The sequence below is a fragment of the Amblyomma mixtum genome, chromosome 2 (genome assembly GCF_055824585.1).
Source record: "Amblyomma mixtum isolate Tamu chromosome 2, ASM5582458v1, whole genome shotgun sequence".
Classification (NCBI taxonomy): Eukaryota; Metazoa; Arthropoda; class Arachnida; order Ixodida; family Ixodidae; genus Amblyomma; species Amblyomma mixtum.
In genome coordinates, this window is record NC_143013.1 from 162,684,054 (window position 1) to 162,691,488 (window position 7,435).

A 7,435-nucleotide genomic window follows, 5' to 3' on the forward strand; every position below is an offset into this window, starting at 1 on the left:
GAAAGCACGTCACTGACCTCGCAAAGTCTGATCGATGGCGTTGCGTTAAATTTCGCCCGGCCAATTCTGTGTAACGAAACCTTCCTCCGGCCCGCGTCGGTTTTCGATTATGGGATCGCGAAGAACCGCTCTCCACCGTCGTGACGGTTCTTGAACCCGAAGGCGCAGCAGCCCGTCATGCCGCACAGATAGACGGCTTGAAGTTAGGTGACTGACACACGTTCCGAGCAAAACAAAAGCCGCTGTTCTTCACAGCAAGCAAAAGCGCAGTGTCCGCAACGACGCCTGCCGAACCTACAGTACGCGGTTGGAGCGGACAATATGGCGTCTGCGGCCGCGAAAAGCGCGGGTTTAAAGGACTTTTGCGCGCGAAATCATCGACCAATGGGAAGAGGCGACGGGAGCAGGACAGGGAGAGGCGGCGTTCTGCAAAGGTTGTCGCTACTTTAAAAATTTCCAGGGGCTTTACCCGGCATGCTGCCCGGTTTTCCAAGCTTTCGTTCGCAGCGCCGCCAGGAACCGATGGTTGTGAGTAGTCGCATTTTAGAGCGCAGCTCTTTGGCGTCCGTTCCTGTTTTCACCTCAATCATTCCAATTTGCTGACTTTGTAATTGAAACAAAATATTTTGTCGTTTAATGCAACAAGTTTGTGGCAAAAAGGGCTTTATCAATTCTTTTTTTAACGCGTGCAAAGTTAGGCGACATTAGCGCCACTTTTCCGTTCGCTGGCGGCGGATTGCGAGTCTCATGTTGGCCGCGCGCTACGCTATCTTTTTTAGGACGCTGAAACGACTCTTTGTTGACGGGGTGCGACGGTTGTGAAGTTGTGGGTGCGTTTCTTCAGTTTGTTTGTGTTAAATGTGCGGCCTCGTTAGTGTTGAGGTAGTGTGACCGAACTCGGAAGGTGACAGATGGCTCCAGTGCTGCGGAAGACGTTCTTACGCGCACGCAGTGCTCAAAAACTGCTCTGACGTACTGCACGCAACCACGCCGAGAGCGGCCGGCGCCCGATGCCCGATAGAAGAAACGGCTTGCCGTGAACGTTGACAAATGTAAGTACAGAACTGGAAAATGACTTCTGCGATGTGTCGGGGGTATGATTGAGGGCTGCGAATGCATTTGGGTTGGTCTTCACGTCTTATTCGCAGTGAGGTGCAAAATGCTGGCACCACGCGATAGTTTGCCGAGAGAAGGTGTTCTGACACGCTCGCTTGCCAACTATGCAACTTTTAACCCGCCGCCTCACGCTCTTTGCGTCAGCTCCTCGGCGCAGGAGTTATGTGATAGAATTTGGTTGCACGCCGAGAACTATGGGGTGCTGCTTGATTCGTTATTCCGACTGAACAGGAGCAGCGCGTGGAAAGGAGACCATAAGAACGAAAAGTGCTTGTAGCGGCGTGCGTCTTTTGATTCTGCTGCCTGAGTGTTTACTGGATAAGGAGCATTGTCCGTTCTACGTCGCAGTCACATCAAGTGCTGTGTTTCTTGATAGTTCTGGTCAACGAAACGACGAATAGAAATAGCAGAACCATTCCATTGCAGTGCAGCTCAGGTAATCGCACAATGGAAGGTTTGTTGTCATTTTATTTTTTTACGTTCACTACATTTATGTCATTTCCCCATTTTCAGTCTGAAGCGATAAAAGTATAACGTGATTCGCGAGTAATAGCTTTAAGAAAAGTATGACAAGCTTTGTAAACCATTTTTTGCTAACTATTGGAGGCATAGGTAATTAATCATTAGCCTCCACTCATGAACACATTGGACTGAACAGCTAGAGGTTGTAATGGGATGTGGCTTCTGTGATGATGTTTATGAAAGCATGGCTCTAATGCAGCCTTTCTTCAAATGCACCCGCAGTCAAGCCCTGTACAGCTGCTCCACCGGTATCATCACGCTACTTTTGCACCAGCTTTCATCTGTCATCGAGCCAATGCTACCTCAACCAGAGGCAAATGACATCAAGACCTGCTGGTTCAGCCTATCAGCCATTGACACTGGATATCAAGCATGTGCCACTTGTAAAAGGATAGGTAGACAAGTGGGTATATTTTCCTTATCTTTTTTAGCCTGCCAAAAATCTTCTGGTCCAGGCTCCCTCTCTCTTTCGTTTTTTTTTCTTTTAAATGGGGACCAAGAGAAAGGGAAAATATATTGCGGGCATCATGAAAGCACTCCCCTAGTCAAGTGCATTGTGTTATAGTGTGAAATGCTTTTTATAGTTTTTTCCCTCATGCCTCTCGTGCTTGGAAATCTTGACCACAGTATAGACCAAATTAAAACAATTATCTGCTTCATGACCTTTATACAGCAGTCTAAAAGCAGCAAATAAATTTTATAGGTTTACTACAGCAGTACCTACCTCTTACAAGGTATGGCATGTTTGAAGTGAACCAGTGATGTGATAGGCATGACCTAACGGGCAATGCATAATTGAATATTGGCGTTCAAGTGTAGCACTCTGCTTTAGAAGCATAGGTGTTGCTAGCATCAGTAATTGATACCTTACCAGGTTATCCTTCCATTACATGAAACCCTGTAAAGCTTATATTTTAGCTGTACAGAAGAAATGTGCTTATTCGATGTCATGAGCATTGCTGAGGTTTTCTTTCACACTCCCTTTGTCACAACTGACTGCACTGTACAGTTGAAATGCATTTCGAATTGAGTATTGGTGCATTGTTATTTTTATTCATGCCGACGTTCAGTTACTGATTGCATTACACTAGCTGAGCCTAAGTCAACAAATATTGCTGCGACCTTAACAAGACCCCTGGCTTTACTTGAACTGATGCATTTGATGTTGCCTTTCTCCCGTGCCATCAAGGTTTGTAATAAGCTGTGTAAATAACTTAATTTACTTTCTCGAGGTATTTATTGCTCCAATTAGTGACAGGTAATTTCTTAAAGAACAACCTAAGTGCACAATTTTATCTTCTTTGTAACACTTGTTTGCTTGTTTCCCTTGTATTCTGAACTTAAACAGATATTAACAGGCCTCAGCACTGGAGGGATGTGTTGCGGGACAAATAAAAAACTACCAGTCCAGCTGCTCCCTTAGGGCGCGTTCACACTACACCAAAGTTCCGGCGAGCGAAGCGGATTCGGCCAGATTCGGCCGCTTTTGACGCCGACGAAGGCGGAAAGCGGCGCGGAGAGGGTGATCGGTGCGGGACCGATTTTTCCGCCTTCGCCGCGGAAGCGACGACGGGCCGTTGACGTCATGTCCGGACAAATTCTAGCATGGCGGCAAGCATGCCAGCGGGCCGGGCTAGCGCTTTCTCGGTGGAGATGCTACTAGACGCTATAAAGGAACACCAAATCCTTTACGACAAGCGGCAGCTGAACTTTAAAGACGTGTCACATAAGGAGGAGCTCTGGGAAAAGATCGGCAAAGAACTGGGAGTGAGCGGTACGTACAATTGCTTTTATATCTTGCTTCACGCCGATACACGCGAGAATCGTTTTTTTTTTTTTTCGGATGCCTGTGTAGTACGTTTCGCGTTGTTCTCGTTATGCTGTGAACTTTTATCCCTTGCATGCGGAGCTTGCGCGATCGTGTACGACGCATGCTCATGCCGCTGTTGAGAACTCTGTTTTCGAGTGCCAGTAAAGTATACGTTTTGGCGTATACAGTATACGTTTCGCGTGGTCTTCCCGTTTTGAGCATACGGGAAGGATGGTTGTTTTCGCGCCGCTGCTAGCTTTTATACCACGCATTCGGACTCGCGCGATCGTACGACGCATGCATTACGCACTGAAAAACCGGCGCACTTATTTTGCTTATGCCGCTCTTTGCATCTATCGCATGCACGCACAGCTCGTGCGAGCACGCGCGACGTACTTTCGTTACTTTGCTTGTGCCACTGCCAGCTCCTGTCCCATGCAGGTTCAGCTCGTACGAATATCTTGGAGTGTATATCATCACGGTAGCAACGCTGGGCGATGCGTGACAAGCTCTGGGGCGGACCGTGAGCGCGATGCATTTTTAGCGATTTATTTCGTGTCGCGAAAGTCGAATCCCAAATATTGTTGAAAAGTGAAGCCAAGGATCTTGATGTGGCTCCGCCGGGGGATCCTCTCAATAATCAGTTTGATTCCTGTACCAGCTTGGTTGTGTGCGCTTACGAGCGTGCGTGTACCTTCATAACACCGAGGAAAATGTGAGCGCCCAGTTACCACATCTGAACTGTACAAAAATACAAATACAAAATGCCTTTATTTAAACATCATGTGATGCTAGGAGGCGCACCCAAAAAAGAATAACGCGAAACGTACTACACTGGCATCCGAAAAAAAAAACGATTCTCGCGTGTATCGGCGTGAAGCAAGATATAAAAGCAATTGTACGTACCGCTCACTCCCAGTTCTTTGCCGATCTTTTCCCAGAGCTCCTCCTTATGTGACACGTCTTTAACCAATGGAGTAATTAACTTTTTATTCCCTGCAGGTAGCATGCATGTTTGTATTGAGATAGTGAAATGTGATGAATATTCAATTGTGCACAATTTTAGTAACGCGCGCGTGTCCTGTGATACGCACATCTAAATTTGAGTTTAACTTCATGTTAGATGGACCAGCTTAATTTATGTGAAACAGGCAGCTTCCTTTCATCTCGTTTAGTGGAACTGGTTGGTTTTAAGCGGAACAGATGTGATTTATAGTTCCACGCCGGTTATGTGGAAACCAATTACAGTCAGTTCTTCGAAGGTTTAGAGATGAAACTTGGTTCCTGCTCGTGGGAGGTAAAGCTCATAAAAAATTCTCCTAATCACCTTGTAGGAAAGGACCAAGCAAAGGAGTTTCAATTTTCCTTTGGGCCTACAGATGTCGTTTCGTAGATACATGGGGTCATATTCTCGAAAGGCGCACTAATGAAATAAATGCCAACACTTCATTTCTATAAACATTCTTTTATAAAATCTCCAGTATTCGCGCTCTTATTCAGAAAAAAGACACGAGATTACGTAAGGCGATACCCGTAGATCAGCGCCTGGCGCAGGTTATCAGGTGTGGTGGAAATTTTATATTGCTCTTACGAGCGCTCCCACCACCGCTTCCGCCGCGAAGCTGGTCTTTCTTCTGCCTTTCGCAACTCTTCCAGCATAGCCATTACAGAGTTGCAGAGAAGAATCGAAACAATCTCCTCCTCCTCTGAAATGCTCGCCATTCTGCGATAAAACGGCGCAAGACAGTGTGCAGCCGAACAACCAGCGACAAAAGCGCGCGAACTGTCTGCGGGGCTCACGCGCGCTCTCGCTTCGTTCGCGAATTCCCGATACCGGAAAAGAAACTGCCATGAGGTCTCGCTGCTTTCGTGAAAAAGCGAGAAGCAGCCGCAGTTCCGCGTCGGATCCGCCGTCGCGGGTGGGGTAATGAGAACAGCCCCTTTTTTTCCAGCGAAGCGAGTCCGCTTCGCTCGCCGGAACTTTGGTGTAGTGTGAACGCGCCCTTAGGGGCACGTTTCTGAGGCTTTTATCGCTTGTAGTTCTATGCAGCTTTACTTACAAGTATTGTATCTGACGCAGTGTGTGCCTTAATATTTTGATTCATTTGCTTTAGAGTGTGCCACTCTTGCCCTGACGAACTTGCTCACCTTTGTACTCTTTGTTCATACATTTTCCCCTAACACCTGGTATAGATCCAAATGATACATTATCTACAGCAACATGTGCATTATATTGCAATGTCTTTGTGCCATCACTTTTGAAAACAAAAGCTGCCTGAATTTTTGTGCAGACAAATCAGAAACACAAAATAATTTTTATATTTGATGGCCTGCATGTTATCTTCATATGACTGGAATGGCTGAATATCTCTTCGTGGTAGCCTAATTTGGTGTAACAGGTTAATGCCAGTTCCTGTGAATATCATTCAGTCTTCGAATGGGGGGGGCAGAATTGAACACAACAGCATGTTATAGCTTTTTCTTGTTCAAGGACGCATTACATTTAGTTCTAGTCTTGTGACTGCTCCTTATGCTATTACTCAGCAGCCTTATCAAACTCACTCGGAGTGCTGCATTTTAGTGCACATTTAACTGATTTTTGCTTCTCCGTGTTTGATTCTATTAGAAGTTACTATAACTGTATACTTTGAATGTTTTCTTGTGCAGTTCTCTTGCTCCTGCATTCTGCCATGGAGGAGGCTACCTGTTCGTGCACACGTCTCATCACTAGGACGCTACCTCTTCCGCTGGTGATGCAGACAAGTAACGACAGGGTTAATTGGAGAGGCATGGGAGAGGCCTTTGCCCTGCAGTGGGCATAGTCAGGCTGATGATGATGATGAACAACAAGCAGGCTGCCTGATATTGAGGACAAGTGTCAGGATAGTGCACCAACAAAGTCGCTTAAGCATTTCTGTGCTGATGCATTTTTATTAAAATCAGCTTATAGCTTAATATCTACATCCATGGGGACATTTAGCATATGTTTGGCATCTGTTTGACTTTTAATTCGCTAGTGTTTGCAGCCTTTAATGTTGGTCTTAAGACAGTGTAAGCATTGTTTTACTGTGTGGGATTTTTTAGCTGTTTTGAAGAGATCTGTGTGTATGCATGCTGTTTTTTTCCACGGGTTTGTTATGTGGCTCATGGAACTTTCATGTTACAGAAGAAATTATTTCGTTTCTGTGTTGTACAGGAAAGTGAGCAGTATATATATGCACCAGGTGTTTCAGGGAAGAACAAGTAGTTTTCAAAAATATGGCTTTTGCTGCATAATATTACCAGTGTTAGCAGACACCAGAAAGTCGGTGAGGTGTATTTAGTAAGCTGGTTAACTAATTTCTGATAATTAACTTTTTAACTAACATAGGTTTGCAAGTGGTTGCAGTTAGAGACTTTTAGTCAGTTGTTCGTAGTAGCCATATCAGTTTCTGGAATGTACAAAACGTGATTACTTTCGCCGCTGTGGCTCGACAAAATTTGGCTGCATCGTGCGAAAATACATGCGCTTTTGAAAGCACACAGGGAAAGAAACCCCTCCAGTGCATGTAACTGCTACAAATCTCTAATGGCAACTAGACGCCTAACTCTGATAGTGAAGGAATCATATTCTTAGCAGTAAGAAACACACACAACACCAAGACACACACACACAGGACACCCGCTAGACTTCAACTATCTTTACTGGACACTTGTACAACATAAATATGTATCACTGAGCACACGCAGGTGCCTCGTCATCCGCAACAGGTCTAACTACGCCCTGCCCTCTCCTGCAATGCATACGGTTGCGCCGATAAACAATCTCTTTTTCTGCCAACGCCAGGGAGGGAGTGCTTACACATGTCACCCGCCTCTTGAATACGAAAGACTTCGATAATTTCTGTTTATTTTTTCTCGGCTCCCAGGCCTTTCGTATTCAAGAGGCGGGTGACATGTGTGTAAGCACTCCCTCCCTGGCATTGGCAGAAAAACGGATTGTTTATC

The 7,435-nt window shown here is 45.7% G+C and overlaps 1 long non-coding RNA gene across 1 annotated transcript; it reads left to right on the plus strand.

Moving 5' to 3' along the window:
- Window positions 1-810: 810 nt before the first annotated feature.
- LOC149361446 (uncharacterized) lies at window positions 811-6,714 on the plus strand. Its single transcript, XR_016288412.1, has 3 exons — window positions 811-1,052; window positions 1,861-2,041; window positions 6,116-6,714. It is a non-coding gene; the product is annotated as an uncharacterized LOC149361446 (long non-coding RNA).
- Window positions 6,715-7,435: the final 721 nt, after the last annotated feature.